Source organism: Mobula birostris, chromosome 13 (genome assembly GCF_030028105.1).
Source record: "Mobula birostris isolate sMobBir1 chromosome 13, sMobBir1.hap1, whole genome shotgun sequence".
Lineage (NCBI taxonomy): Eukaryota > Metazoa > Chordata > Chondrichthyes > Myliobatiformes > Myliobatidae > Mobula > Mobula birostris.
The window spans coordinates 26,521,806-26,537,932 of NC_092382.1; positions in this window are offsets into that span (position 1 = coordinate 26,521,806).

Here is a 16,127-nt window from a genome sequence, read left to right on the forward strand (position 1 = left end):
CAGTGCGAACTCAATGATGCAAATCTGGTTGATTTGGCTGAGAGAATCTCTTCCCAAAGTCTGAGCAGCTCATCGGCTTCTATCCAGTGTGAACTCGCTGGTGTCTCTGCAGCTGAGATGACTGAGTGAATCCCTTCTCACACACTGAGCAGATGAATGGCCACACCCCAGTGTGAACTGACCGGTGTGATTGCAGGTGAGATGACCGAGTGAATCCCTTCCCACAGTCTGAGCAGGTGAATGGCCTCTCCCCGGTGTGAACTCGCTGATGTACCTTCAGTTGGGATGAGCAAGTGCATCCCTTCCCACACACTGAGCAAGTGAATGGCCTCTCCCCGGTGTGAACTGACTGGTGACTCAGTAACTGAGATGACAAAGTGAATCCCTTCCCACAATCCGAGCAGGTGAAGGGCCGCTCCCCAGTGTGAACTCGCTGGTGTGCCATTAGGGTGGGTAACTGAGTGAATCCTTTCCCACAGTCCGGGCAGGTGAACAGCCTCTCCCTAGTGTGAACTGTCTTGTGTAACAGTAGGTCGGATGACTGAGTGAATCCCTTCCCACAGTCTGAGCAGGTGAATGGCCACTCCCCAGTGTGAACTCGCTGATGTACCTTCAGTTCGGATGACTGAGTGAATCCCTTCCCACAGTCTGAGCAGGTGAACGGCCTCTCTCCAGTGTGAACTCGCTGATGTACCTTCAGTTCGGATGAGCAAGTGAATCCCTTCCCACAGTCTGAGCAGGTGAACGGCCTCTCTCCAGTGTGAACTCGTTGATGTAACTTCAGTTTAGATGAGCAAGTGAATCCCTTCCCGCAGTCCGAGCAGGTGAATGGCTTCTCCCCGGTGTGAACTCGCTGATGTACCTTCAGTGGGGATGAGCAAGTGAATCCCTTCCCACAGTCTGAGCAGGTGAACGGCCTCTCTCCAGTGTGAATTCGCTGATGTACCTTCAGTTGGGATGACCAAGTGAATCCCTTCCCACAGTCTGAGCAGATGAATGGCCACTCCCCAGTATGAACTGACTGGTGAGCCATTAGGTCAGATGATCGAGTGAATTCTTCCCCACAAATTCAGCAGATAACCAGCCTCCGCCCAGTGTGAACTGAATGGAGTGTCCACAGGTGGAAAGACCGACTGAATCCCTTCTCACACACGCAACAGGTGAATGGCCTTGTCCAGTGTGAACTTGCTAATGTACCTTCAGTTCAGAGGACTGGCTGAATCCATTCCCTCTGTCTGATCAGATGAATGGGTTCCTCCCTGTGTAAAATGATGGGAATGCCAGTCGGTCTGATGATCGAGAGAAACCCTCCCGACAGTCTGAGCAGGAAGGATGGTCGAGTGAATTCCTTGCTCCACTTCTTAAATATCTGGACAGAGACAGCAAAACTGGCGTGTTGTGTTCGAGATTCCAGTAGACAAATTCCTTGTCATTTTTAACCTGTAAAAAAAGATTTACAAAATCCATCAATCAGTGTTGGACAACCTTTCAGATGAGGTCACTTGAGTTGTCAAGGTCTATTCTGGCATCATATTGTTACAGTGAAGTTCAACACAAGTTGGAGAGAGAAATCATCTTGTAACAGGGCACAGAGCTGGAATCTGGAGTGACCATCAAACTCTCTGATGCTCTTCCTGTCTCTCTAAGAATGGGGCATTTCTGCCATCTCCAATCTGTGACCTTGCTCAGTTTGACTCTGTCCATTGGTATTATTCCCTGTTCCCACTGAGCTGCATGGGTTCCTGGCCCCACAGTAACTGAAATACTCACACAAATAGCCGGCAGTGCATTCCATGCACCCACCACTCTCTGGGTAAAAAACTTACCCCTGGGATCCCCTAGGTTTCTATTTCCAAGCACCTTAATCTATGCCCCCTCGTGTTAGCCATTTCAGCCCTGGGAATAAACCTCTGGCTATCCACACGATCAATGCTCTCATCATCTTATACACCAAAAAAGGCTCCAAACATAAACAAGAAATTATACATTGCTTTGAGGATTTGGTAGAAGTATACAAAATTTTGAGGGTATAGATAGAGCAAATGCGAGTAGCTTTTTCCACTGAGGTTGGGTGGGATAACAACCAGAGGTCATGGGTCAGTGGGGAAGAATAAAATTTATCGGAAACATTTGGAAAAGCTCTTTACTGAAATGGCCATGAGAGTATGGAATGCACAACTGGTGAATATCAGCTCAGTTTCACCATTTAAAAGAAGTTTGGATGGGAGCCTGGATGGTAGGGGTATGGAGGGCGATGGTCCCGGTGCTGTTAGTTTCATTAGACAGATTAAATGTTCTTTCAGCTTTGACTAGATGAGCCAAATATCCTGTCTCCGTACTGAACTTCTCCATGTTTCTATGACAGAGAAGATGGCCAAACTTGTTTGGAAGGGAAAAGGTAGGAGAGAGAATGAAGCAGCAATGGCTGGAGTTTCTGGGAGCAATTCGGGAGCTGAGTGATCGATACATCCCAAAGAAGTGGCAGCAGTAGAAAGGCGGAAGGACACAACTGTGGATGAAATGAGAAGCCAAAGCCAACATAAAAGCCAAGGAGAGGGCAAACAAAAGAGCAAAAACTATTGGGAAGCTTTTAGAAACCAACAGAAAATGACTAAAAAAAAGATGGATGACCTCGGGGGTGGAATTATGATATTGTAGTCATTTAACAGTCTTGGTTGCACCCGATAGTCTGAGGCATTTAGAGGAACAAAATACCTGGGGCCTCAGTATCTCTTGAAAACCAAGGTTCCCTGCACCAGTAACCTTTCAACTTTTATTTTGGCAGGCACGTACAATCTCTGCACCATCAAAATTTCAATTCTGTAGGCCTCCCACTTACCAAGTACTCCTTTGCCAGAAAACAGCCTGTCCCAAACCACACTTGTCAGATCCTTTCTGAAACCATTAAAATTGAACTTTCTGCAAGTTAGAATCTCAACCCATGGTCCAGACCACTCTTTTTCCATATTTACTTTGAATCTCATAACATTATGATCACTAAATTCTGTCACCAGCCCTGGATCATTTCCTAACAGCTTATTGCACACTTCTACGTCGGGAATTCTACGTACTGATTAAGGGCACATTTGACAAACTCTACCCCAGCTAGTCCTTTTACAGTATGGGAGTCCCTGTCAATATATGGAAAGTTAAAATCATTTACTGAATCAACCTTTGTTTCTTAGCATGGTCTGCGATCTCTCCACAAATTTGTTCCTCAAAGTCCCTCAGACCGTCGGGTGCAAACAAGTCCCAATAATGGCTGCAATATCATAATTCCCTGTCCTGAGCTCATTTGGCTTTCCTACGATGCTTCTTGCATTGTGATATACACAGCTCAGCACATTCATCGCACCATGCTCAACCATTTGATTGCTGACTCTGTCTGAGGTCTGAACAACATCTGACTGGTGTCAAGAAAACAAACTCTCCCTCATTGTCACAAAAACAAAGGAGCTGATTGTGGACGACAGGAGGAATGGAGACAGGCTAACCCCTATTGACATCAATGGATCTGGGGTTGAGAGGGTGAACAGCTTTAAGTTCCTCGGCATAAACATCACCGAGGATCTCACATGGTTTGTACATACTGGCTGTGTTGTGAAAAGAGCACAACAGCACCTCTTCCACCAGAAGCTTGGGATGGGGCCCCAAATCCAAAGAACTTCCTACTGGCACACACATTCCAATAACTTTCCCACTACTGATGTCAGGCTCACAATGTATAATTTCCTAGTTTATTTTTAGAGCCTTTCTCAAACAGCGGAGCAACATTGGCTGTTCTCCAATCCTCCAGTACCTCACCTGTCACTCAGAATGATTTAAATATCTGTGCTTGTGCCCCGACAATTTCTGCACTTGTCTGCCGCAGGGTCCTAGGGAACAACTTGTCAGGCCCTGGGGATTGATCTACGCTAATTTGCCTTCAGACAGTAAACTCCTCCATCTCTGTAATCTGTACAGGGTCCATGAAGTTGATGCAGATTTGCCTCACTTCTATAGACTCTGTGTCCATCTCCTGAGCCAAAAAAACATCTCTCACATCTATTTTGTCTCCTCATATTGATTACCATTCTGATCTTGCAGAGTATTAATTTTTCCCTTGCAATCTTTTCGCACTTAACATACCTGCAGAATCCATGAGCATTCTCCTTCACTTTGTCTGCTCAGGCAACCTCATGTCTTCTTTTATTTCTTTCATAAGTGTTCACTTGAATTTCCTGTATCTCATAAGTACCCCATTTGTTCCTATCTGCCTGTACCTGGTATGCACCTCTTTTTTATTGATCTGGGGGAGGAAAGCCAAAGGGGTGATGGAGCTGCATGGTGGGAGGTGGGGGTAGAGGGGGGGGGGTAGTTAAACTAAAGTTGCAGGGATAATGGGAGCCTGAACAACAGAACAGATAGTGGAGGGGTTATGGAGACAGATGTTGTTCAGTCCTCAGACAAATTCAGGAATGAGAAACGTTGAGCATGGTGCAGTAAATATGCTCAATCCTGTATATTTCAATACAAGGAGCAACGTAGGAAAGGCGGATGTGTTCAGGGCATGGATCAACACCTGGAATTTAGATACTAGGATCTGGCAACTGTGGACTGGGACAGGCTGCTTTATGGAAAAGGTGTGCTTGGTAAATGGGAGGCCTTCAAAGCGAAATTTTCAAAATACAAAGCGGGTGTGTGCTTGTCAGAATAAAAGGTAAAGATAGAAACTGTAGGGAACCTTGGTTTTCAAGAGATATTGAGACCCTGGGGAAGCTCAAAATGGAGTTGCGTAACAGGGATAGGCAGGCAGGTTCTTATGGAGTATAAGAAGTGCAAGAGAACACATAAGAAATAAATCAGGATGGCGAAAAGAAGGCATGAGATTCCCCTTGCAGAAAAGATGAAGGATAATTATCAGGGATTCTGAAGGTAGATTAAGAGCAAAAGGATTGCAAGGCACAAAGTTGGTCCTCTGGAAGACCGGAATGGCAACCCATATGTGGATGGGGGAGATCTTAAGTATTTTTATCATCTCTATTTACTCAGGAGATGGACAAAGATTGTATTGGAGTATGGAAAAGTGGCATTAAAATCGTGGACACTGTACAGATTAAAGAAGAGAAGTTATTTCGCTGTTCAACATAGAACACAGAACATAGAAATCTGCAGCATATTCCTGGCCATTCAGCTGACAATGTTGTGCCAAGCATGTAACTTTCTCTAGAAACTGCCTAGAATTTCCCTAGCGCATAGCCCTCTATTTTTCTAAGCTCCATGTACCTATCTAAGAGGCTGTTAAAAGACCCTATTGTATCTGTCTCGACAACCGCTGCTGGCAGTGCATTACATGTGTAAAAATAACTTACCCCTGACATCCCCTCGGTATCTATTTCCAAGCACCTTAAAACTATGCCCCTCGTGTTAGCCATTTCAGCCCTGGGAAAAACCTCTGGCTCAATGCCCCTCATCATCTTATACACCTAAACAAGGTTCTAAATATAAACTAGAAAATTATACATTGCTTTGAGCATTTGTTAGAAGTATGCAAAATTATGAGTGTATAGATAGGGTGAATGCAAGCAGCTTTTTCCACTGAGGTTGGCTGGGATGATAACCAGAGGTCATGGGTAAGGGGGGAAGGTGAAAATTTAATGGGAACATTTGGAAAAGTTCTTTACTGAAATGGTCGTGACAGTGTGGAATGAGATACCAGCACAACTGGTGAATATGAGCTGGGTTTCACCATTTAAAAGAAGTTTGTATGGGAGCCTGGATGGTAGGGGTATGGAGGGCGATGGTTCCGGTGCAGGTAGTTGCATTAGACAGGTTAAATGTTTTTTGGCATTGACTAGAAGGGCCAAGTAGCCTGATTCTGTACTGAACTTCTCCATGTTTCTATGACAGAGAAGCTGGCCAAACTTGTTTGGAAGGAAAAGGTAGGAGTGACAACGGAGTAGCAATGGCTGGAGCTTCTGGGATCAATTCGGGAGCTGAGTGATCGATACATCCCAAAGAAGTGGAAGCATTGGAAAGGCAGGAGGACACAACTGTGGATGAAATGAGAAGCCAAAGCCAACATAAAAGCCAAAGCGAGGGCAAACAAAAGAGCAAACACTATTGGGAAGCTTTTGGAAACCAACAGAAGACAACTAAAAAAAAGTCCAATGAGCTCAGTGCGTGGAATTATGATATTGTAGTCATTAATGAGTCTTGGTAGTGCCCAACAGTCCGAGGCATTTGGAAGAACAAAATATCCGTGGCTTCAATATCTCTGGAAAAGCAACGTTTCCTGCACCAGTTACCTTTCAACTTTTATTTTGCAGGCACATACAAACTTTACACCCTCAAAATTTAACTTCTAAAGGCCTCCCACTTTCAAGTACTCCTTTGCCAGGAAACAGTCTGTCCCAAACCACACTTGTCAGATCCTTTCTGATACCATCAAAATTGACCTTTTTCCAACTTAGAATCTCAACCCGTGGTCCAGACCTATCTTTTCCCATATTTACTTTGAATCTTATGGCATTATGATCACTAATTTCTGTCACCAGCCCTGGATCATCAGCTTATTTCACACTTCTACGTCAGGAATTCTACATACTGATTAAGGGCACATTTGACAAACTCTACCCCATCTAGTCCTTTTACAGTATGGGAGTCCCAGTCAATATATGGAAAGTTAAAATCACTTACTGAATCAACCTTTCATTCTTGGCATCGTCTGCAATCTCTCTACAAATTTATTCCTCTAAATCCCTCAGACTGTTGGGTGCAACCAAGCCCCAATAATGGCTACAATATCATAATGAGGGATTGAAATTTGGTGAAAGAGGGAGAGAAATCGTGCATTCTAAAAGGTTTACTAAAATGTTGCCTGGGTTTCATCTCCTAAGTTACAGAGAAAGGTTGAAAAAGTTGGGTCTTTACTCTTTGGAGCGTAGAAGGTTGAGGGGGGACTTGACAGAGGTGTTTAAAATTATGAGGGGGATAGATAGAGTTGACGTGGATAGGCTTTTTCCATTGAGAGTGGGGGAGATTCAAACAAGAGGACATGAGTTGAGAGTTAAAGAGCAAAAGTTCAGGGGTAACACGAGGGGGAACTTCTTTACTCAGAGAGTGGTAGCTGTGTGGAACGAGCTTCCAGCAGAAGTGGTTGAGGCAGGTTCAATGTTGTTGTTTAAAGTTAAATTGGATAGATATATGGACAGGAAAGGAATGGCGGGTTATAGGCTGAGTGTAGGTCGGTGGGACTAGGTAAGAGTAAGAGTTCGGCACGGACTAGAAGAGCCGAGACGGCCTGTTTGCATGCTGTAATTGCTACATGGTTATATGGTTATAATTCCCTGTCCTGAGCTCATCTGGCTTTCCTACGATGCACATTCATCGCCCCATGCTCAACCATTTGATTGCTGACTCCATCTGAGGTCTGAACAACATCTGACTGGTGTCAAGAAACCAAACTCTCCCTCATTGTCACAAAAACAAAGGAGCTGATTGTGGACGACAGGAGGAATGGAGACAGGCTAACCCCTATTGACATCAATGGATCTGGGGTTGAGAGGGTGAACAGCTTTAAGTTCCTCGGCATAAACATCACCGAGGATCTCACATGGTCTGTACATACTGGCTGTGTTGTGAATAGAGCACAAAAACATCTCTTTCACCTCAGATGGTGGAAGAAGTTCGGGATGGGCCATAAATCCTAAGGACTTTCCACAGAGACATAATTGAGAGCATCCTGACTGGCTGCATCACTGCCTGGTATGGGAACTGTACTTCCCTTAATCACAGGAACCTGCAGAGAGTGGTGCGGACAGCCCAGCGCATCTGTAGATGTGAACTTCCCACTATTCAGGACATTTACAGAGACAGGAGTGTAAAAAGGGCCCAAAGGATATTGGGGACCCAATTCACCACAACCACAAACTGTTCCTGCTGCTCCCATCCAGGAAACGGTACCACAGCAAAAGGACCAACAGGCTCCGGGACATCATCTTCCACCAGGCCGTCAGACTGATTAATTCATGCTGATACAATTGCATTTCTATGTTATATTGACTGTCCTGTGTACAAACTATTTATTATAAATGACTATAAATTACACATTGCACATTTAGACGGAGACATAATGTAAAGATTTCTACTCCTCATGTATATGAAGGATGTATGTAATAAAGTCAATTCACCCTCCCCACTATCTGTTCTGTCATTCTGGCTCCCATTCCCCCAACAACTTATTTGAACCACATCACCCTCTCCCCACACTCGCACTAGCGAGCCTCACCACTGGGATATTAGTCCCCTCTCACCCCTTTGACTTTCCTCTGTCAGTGATCCCCCCGACAGTGTCTAAAGTGGGTCCACCTGTTGTTGTGCGGGACGGACACAAGATTACTCTGCGATGGCCATTTCACCTCATTCCCCTTCCCGACTCTCACCCAGTTTCCCGTGTCCCGCACCTGGGGTGTACCTCACCTCTCCTCATCTCACATGGGGGTAGAACAAAGGTGATTTTCTCAACAGCTGATGTCAAAGATTTTGTTCCCTCGGAGGGAAATGGAAATAAATCAGAAAGCGGACATTTACTTTGGGATTTGTTCCGCTTTGACGGAGAGAGCAATGCCAGGTTGATTCAGCGGGGTAACGCCCTCTCAGCTGGTCCGCCTCCGCTATTGGTTGTAACCAGTGATTGACATCGCTTCGCACCAATGGGAATAGCGCAGCGCGTGAATCCTCTGTTGACAGCGGTGGGGGAGGGGCTGGTCACGTGATTAGTAGCCCAGCCGTTAAACCGACAAAGCTCGAGCTCTCCAGCGCGCGGGTGACGTAAGACACGGCGCACGTGAGGGCAGATCCCGGTGTGGGGGAGCCCATGTGTGACGTCAGGCGCGTGCGTGCACCTGTGTGACGTCACCTGTGGGGGAGCGCTCGTATTTAAAAACACCTGAATGGACGTTTCTGATGATTTCGGTGGGACAACAACATTAATCACGGGTTTCATCACTGAATCCAGTGTTGTGAGATGTAAAGTCCCCTGTTATGTGTCCGGCTGTGCCGTGTTGTTGGTGGAGTGGGCAGCCTGGTGTTTGTCTCGATTCGGGTCACAACACCAGAATTGCCAGCGGGGTCCACACACAGTGTATTAGTCAACAGAAAACCTCTCGTCCCTGCAGTCTCTGTCTCCTGGTAAACTCAACACCCTGACAATGTGGACCATAGACACCCCTTCCTCTCAGAGTCAGGGGATCATTCAGACAGCTGATCACTGAGAGGAATTATATTTATTGGTCATTAAAGTTCACCCAGATTGGTGTGGACGGATTTGATGTGGAGTTCGGGGTGTCACAGTGAAAGGGCCGGACGGCCGAACTCTCTCCGTTGTCCAAACATCCTTCCAGGTGAGGCGACACTTCACCTGTGAACCTTCCGGGGTCGCCCGTTGTGTCCGCTGCTCCCGATGCGGCCGCCTCGACACTGGTGACACCAGACCCTCCGCAGTTGTGCGGGGTCGGGTTGTGTTTTTTGGGGGGGGGGTCGATGTTATTGTTCCCTTTTGTGCGGGAGGGGTGGGTTTTGGGGGTTGATGATCGGGATGCATTTCTTTTTGATGCGGGGGGTGGGGTGGGAGTTTGATTTTTCTCTCTGAACGACTTTCATGTTCTTTCTTTGTTTCGTGGCTCTCTGGAGAAGAAAAGAAACTCCAGAGTTTTTTACGGATACCTGCTTGATAATAAATTAACCTTTGAACTATCCGCTCCTAGCAGGACTTCCCGGTGTCCAAACATTTTCATTCCCATTCCGATTCCCATTCCCGTTCCGACGTGTCAACCCATCGCCTCCTCTTGTGCTAAGATGAAGCCACCTCAGGGTCGAGGATCAGGACCTTATATTCCTTCTGGGTACCCCCCGCCCCCCAACCCAATGGCATGAATATCGATTTCTCCTTCCGGTGAACAAATCTCTCCCTCACCCCTCCCTCCCACTCCCTCTCTTCCTCTCTGACTTTCCACGTCCACTCACCTGTTGGTCACTTCTCTCTGGGTCCACTGCTCCATCCCTTTCTCCTATTCTCCACTCTCCTCTCCTATTAGATTCTATTTTCTTCAGCTTTTCAGCTTTCCCACCTACCTGGCTTCACCTATCACCTTCCAGCGAGACATTTCCTCATCCAGACCGATTTTATTCAGGTATTTCCGTCATTTCATCTCAGTCCTGAAGGAGGGTTCAACTGGAAACGTCGACTGTTGACTCTTTTCGATAAATGCTGCCCGGCCTGCTCAGTTCCGCCAGCATTTTGTTTGTGTTGCTTTGGATTTCCAGCATCTGCAGACTTTAAACACAAGGAATTCTGCAGATGCTGGAAATTCAAGCAACACACACCAAAGTTGCTGGTGAACGCAGCAGGCCGGGCAGCATCTCTAGGAAGTCGACGTCCTGACGAAGGGTCTCGGCCTGGAACGTTGACTGTACCTCTTCCTAGAGATGCTGCCTGGCCTGCTGCGTTCACCAGCAACTTTGATCTGCAGACTTTGTCGTGTTCGTGATTTACCTCCCTGTTATCGCTCCGGCCTTCCGGCCACTGGTGGCGCTGCATGGACCTCCGGCCACTGGTGGCGCTGCACGGACCTCCGGACACTGGTGGCGCTGCATGGACCTCCGGCCACTGGTGGCGCTGCCGCGAACATCCTGCTAACGCATGCGCGGTGCCGAATGCAGCTGCCGTTGGTGGGTGTCCGATTCGGGGCGGCGGTGAGTGGAAACATCCCCGAGTTTGTGTGAATCTGGGCCGCTTAAATTCGGAAAGTCCCGGGCCCGGGCTCTGCCTGACGGCTGGAGCAGGGGTGCAGTGCCAGTTTTTTGGGTGCCGGAGCTGGACGAGGGGTGGTTGATAAGTTCGTGGCCTAAGTTAGAAGGCCTGAAGTTTACAGCTGTCGTTACATGTACGTGTAGTTCCGCTCTGTGAGTGATCATGCAGAAAGTTTGAAGTTAATAACTGTTGTGGTATTTCTGTTTCAGATAATTGAAAATTGACTGGTTTTCAAAATTGACTCCTTCCACCTCAGGCTAAGAAACTCGATGTCACACCTAATCAGTCTACCAGCTCATTTCATGTACTGGGTAACTTCCTTCCCCCATTCATGTAATGAGCAGGTACACAAATTGGCTGTGGCATATATAAATGAATAGGGCTTCTTATAATGTCAAGCACTAAACCAAGATGAAAGAAATATATGAATTCCACAGCTCAATAGACAATAGATGCAGGAGTAGGCCATTCGGCCCTTCGAGCCAGCACCACCATTCACTGTGATCATGGCTGATCATCCACAATCAGTATCCAGTTCCTGCCTTAACCCCATAACCTTTGATTCCGCTATCTTTAAGAGCTCTATCCATCTCTTTCTTGAAAGCATCCAGAGACTTGGCCTCCACAGCCTTTGGGGCAGAGCATTCCATACATCCACCACTCTCTGGGTGAAAAAGTTTTTCCTCAACTCCGTTCTAAATGGCCTGCTCCTTATTCTTAAACTGTGGCCTCTGGTTCTGGACTCACCCATCAGCAGGAACATGTTTCCTGCCTCCAGCATGTCCAATCCCTTAATAATTATAGATGTTTCAATTAGATCCCCTCTCAGGCTTCTAAATTCCAGAGTATACAGGCCCAGTCGCTCCAATCTTTCGACATATGACAGTCCCGCCATCCCGGGAATTAACCTTGTGAACCTACGCTGCACTCCCTCAATAGCAAGAATGTCCTTCCTCAAATTTAGAGACCAAAACTGCACACAGTACTGCAGGTGTGGTCTCACCAGGGCCCTGTACAGCTGCAGAAGGACCTCTTTGCTCTTATACTCAATTCCCCTTGTTATGAAGGCCAACATGCCATTAGCTTTCTTCACTGCCTGCTGTACTTGCATGCTTGCTTTCAGTGACTGATGTACACAGAAATATAGTGACAGTTAAGACATTAACAAGATTATAGCCTATCAAACACCTGAACAGGGATACAAGCCTGACTTCGAAGGACCATTACTTTCAGAACTTCATTTGGAGCCGGTTAGAAAATTTGAATTAGATGCAGGCGAAACACAGCTTTTGTTAGTTTTACTGTTATCAATGACTTGTATGTTATTCTTGTTACACTCCTCAGCTTGTTTACGGAAGAAAGAAGTTAACATTGTTTGCTTAGAAGCCACAGGGTTGTTAGTGAGAAAAATTTACTTTTGTATTAGTGAGTAATCCACGGACCACCACAGATGTAGCTTTACTAATACGACTGAGTCAGAGCAGACAGCAGGGCCCACAGCGCTTAGCAGTGTTCCTAAGCAGGTATAAAAATAACAGAAATAAAGCAAGTAAGTTTTTTACACTTTTAGATATCTACATTGGAACCAAGTAATCAAGTATGAAAAAAAAACGTCTAATGAAGTTTTGCTGAAGCCACGAATATTGCTGAATATTAGTATCAAAAGTGGAAGGTTGGCAACTCTGCCTCGTACCGTTTCTCTCACAGAAATGTTTGGACAGGAAGTGTATCTGTGAGTGTCGATACTCACAATATCCTCACACGTCGAGTACTACATGGTTAGACCTATACAGATTCTGTTTAGTCTTTAAATGTATAAAAAGTTAAAGAAGCTTGAATCTTTACATAAATTATTGTCGTATCTATACGAATAAAAAATATCGTATTTGGAAGTGATAAATGTTAATAGGGGAGGAGGGCAACCATTTGGGAGGTTTGGAAATGCGTTTCGTCTCGTTCATTGCCTCCCTAAGTTACTCTTTTTCCTGTCAACACAAAGAGACAAACAGCCTCTTTCCAATCAACTACAGTTGGTGGAGCTCGGCCAAGGGGTTGATGCGCTATTAATGACAGTTGAAATGATGTAAAACTAGCTTATAGCCTAGAAATTTTTTTTCCCCATTTGCCTTGTGAAAAAAACTAAATTCACTTTATCCAGGTGTAGAAGAAGATTTTGGATGATTACCTTGAATTCTTCATCAAAATCAGGCCGAAGATAAGCGAGCAGTGAATTTTTCTTTCATTATTTTGGACTTTTAACCTGGGTTTCGATGTTCATTCCTTGCTTAATACAGCTGCTACCTGGAATCCAATGGTACCCGTTGGAAAGAGCGGAAAAACGCTCACACTTGTGTCCAGTCGTCCCTCGGCTGGAGAGAGATGGAGGATCTGTGAAATGGCGGGAGGCTACAGCAGGGCATGCTGGGAAAACAACGGGTCAAGCGAGGACAAATTTCACAAATACCTAAATAAAAAACAGTCACAGCTCCAGGATTTCACCAAAAACGATCAAATATCCTATCCTAATGTTGTTAGTGGTATTTTCCCCACCAGTCACCACCACCTATCCCCAACCCCCGCCTCTGTAAAATTCCCCCTATTTAATATGCGGCCGCTGTTAAATTCCCCGCTTGTTCATTTTGACGTTTTTTTACCGAGGTGCCGGAGTGGTGCCCCGGTGAGCTCCGGCAGCACTGCACTCCTGTTTAGATCCAAGTAAAATGGACCCGGGGATCAAGCTGCCCGGGTTTGTGAGGTGTTGAGCCAGTATTTCTGGTCTGGGATCAAATGTTTGTTTCTGGAGTTCCTCTGGAAGCAATGCTGTTAACCTGAGGAGAGAATGAGTTTGTATTCCATCCCTCACAAGGACAGGCTGTGATTAAATGGGCTGTTCTGTGTTTGCACCAGCAGAAATAGACCTGGGGGGGTTTCAGTGTTCAAACTGTGTTTGGAAATTCCTCCACGCTGTCACTTGTCTGTCAGACAGTGGAAATCAAACAGAAACTCAACTTGCTGGAGATCTGCACTAAATTCTGAACCCATTCTGACAGAAGATTGTGAACCTGAATGGTTAAATTTGTTTCTCTCCCCACAGCAGTTCCTTTCCTGTTGAGCGACTCTGGTGATTCCAGTTTCTTTCTATTAAATTCACTCTGGGATGGTTTACATTTCCTGATTGTCTGTTGTACTTGGGAATGTGTTCAGTGCAGTTGTTGCTGACAAGGTTCACATGAATAATCTCAGGAATGATCGGTTTTATGTGTGAGGAGCATTTGATGGTTATGGGGCTGTGCTCAGTGGAGTTCAGACGGGGTGGTGAAAGGGGAGGTGGTTAAGTAAACCTACTGAATGCTGAGAAGCCTGGATACAGTGGACATGGAGAGGATGTTTCCATTAGACGGAGAGTCTGTGATCTGACAGCACAGTCTCAGAATAAAGACGCTTCCCTTTAAAACTGAGATGAGAAAAATTTCTTCAGCCAAAAGATGGCTGATCTGTGGAATTTGTTGCCACAGAGGGTGGTTGGAGGCTGCCATTTGGGTATATTTAGGGCAGAGATTAATATATTCATCATTACTAAGTAGCTTCAGGGTTACAGGAGGAAGGCGGGAATATGGTGTTGGAATAAATCTCAGCCATGGTTGAGTGCTGGAGCAGACTCGATGGATCGAATCACCTAATTCTGTTCCTGCATCTTATATCTTAGCGATGACTGAACGATGACTCCTTCCTATCCCTCATCAGGTTTTGTGACGTGTCAGGGGCAGTTACAGATTTGTTCACTGAGATCATTAGATTTGTCTTCAATGTTTAGATTTCAGTGAGCAGAAATATTTTGTTCTCCTTTGTGTTGTTAACGCGCTTCATCATCTTTCATGTTAAAGTTAGACCTGCGGTGAGAGATTTATTGGAAGAAAAGCCCACAACTGGAAGAGAACCACGACTGAAGATGAGGGAACAGCAGCAAGTGACCCAGCCCGAGGACTGAGAGCACCAACTGGAGAGAACCCTTCTGACTCAGGGTTTCCATTGATTCAGTCCGGAGCAAGTTTGGTGAGTCTCATTTACTCAAACACTGGTCCTTTAGACATTACATATCTGTACAGAGTAAGGTAGGGAATAGTTATGGTGAGACTAAATGTGCCCAGAAATACCAGTTATGCCTCTGTCAGACCCAGTTGCAATCACTCCAGGTCTGGTAATGTACTGTCAGTATCCCAGCTCTTTAATCTCACTCACATTCCCTCAGTGTTTGCTCATTTGAAGAACTTGCATCTTATGAAGTAGCTTTTGGTCTGTTCTGAGTGTGGAGAGGGAAAGAGGGGTGTTTATATTACTATCTTGCAAAAAGAAGTAATTGTTTGACATTACTTGCTGCAAACTCACTCCCCATACCCTGTACATTCTCAACCAGATTATTGACATAGATGACAAGTAGCAATGGGTGTAACCCTGGGGAACTCCACGAGGCGCGGGCCTGGACTCCAATAACCAGCCTCCCATCATCACCATCTGCTTCCTGCCATCTAGCTGTTCCCAGACTCTGGACTCTGTGACAAACACAATGTTAGCAGCAAGATTAGACAGAGATTAATATAAAGAGAGATTTGTTGCTTCCTGGTGCGTGGAATGCACTGCCTGAGTCAGTGGTGGAGGCAGATACACTAGTGAAGTTTAAGAGACTACTAGCCAGGTATATGGAGGAATCTAAGGTGGGGGCTTATATGGGAGGCAGGGTTTGAGGGTCGGCACAACATTGTGGGCCGAAGGGCCTGTACTGTGCTGTACTATTCTATATTCTATATCAAGACAGAAACACCTCCTCCTCCGTCATCTGTATAGGGTCCATGATCGCATTGCTGTTTCGCCTCACTGTAAAGACGCTGTATGTCTCCTGAGTAAACATAAATGCAAAAAATCCATTTTAAATCTCCCCCACCTACGTCAGCTTCATGCATTAATGCCCTCTCTGAACTTCAAGAAGACCAATTTTGCCTTTTGGTATACTTTTATTTTGAATATATTTGATGAAGGAGTTGGTGCTCTCCTTTTCATTATCTGCTGGAGCAAACTCGTGCCGTACTTCAGCCCTCTTGATTCCCTCCTTTAGTAACTCTTGAATTATTTATACTTATCAGTACCTCATTTGTTCTTTCCTGCCTATACTTGCTATGCACTCCTTCACCAGGGTCTCAATATCTGTCAAAACCCAAGGTTCCCTAAACATGTTAGCCCTGCCTTTTATTCTGTCAGCAACATTCAAACTCTGTACTGGTCGTCATTTATGCATTCCATCTCTGTACTCTTAAAATAGCAGTTTTGAAGGCCTCACACT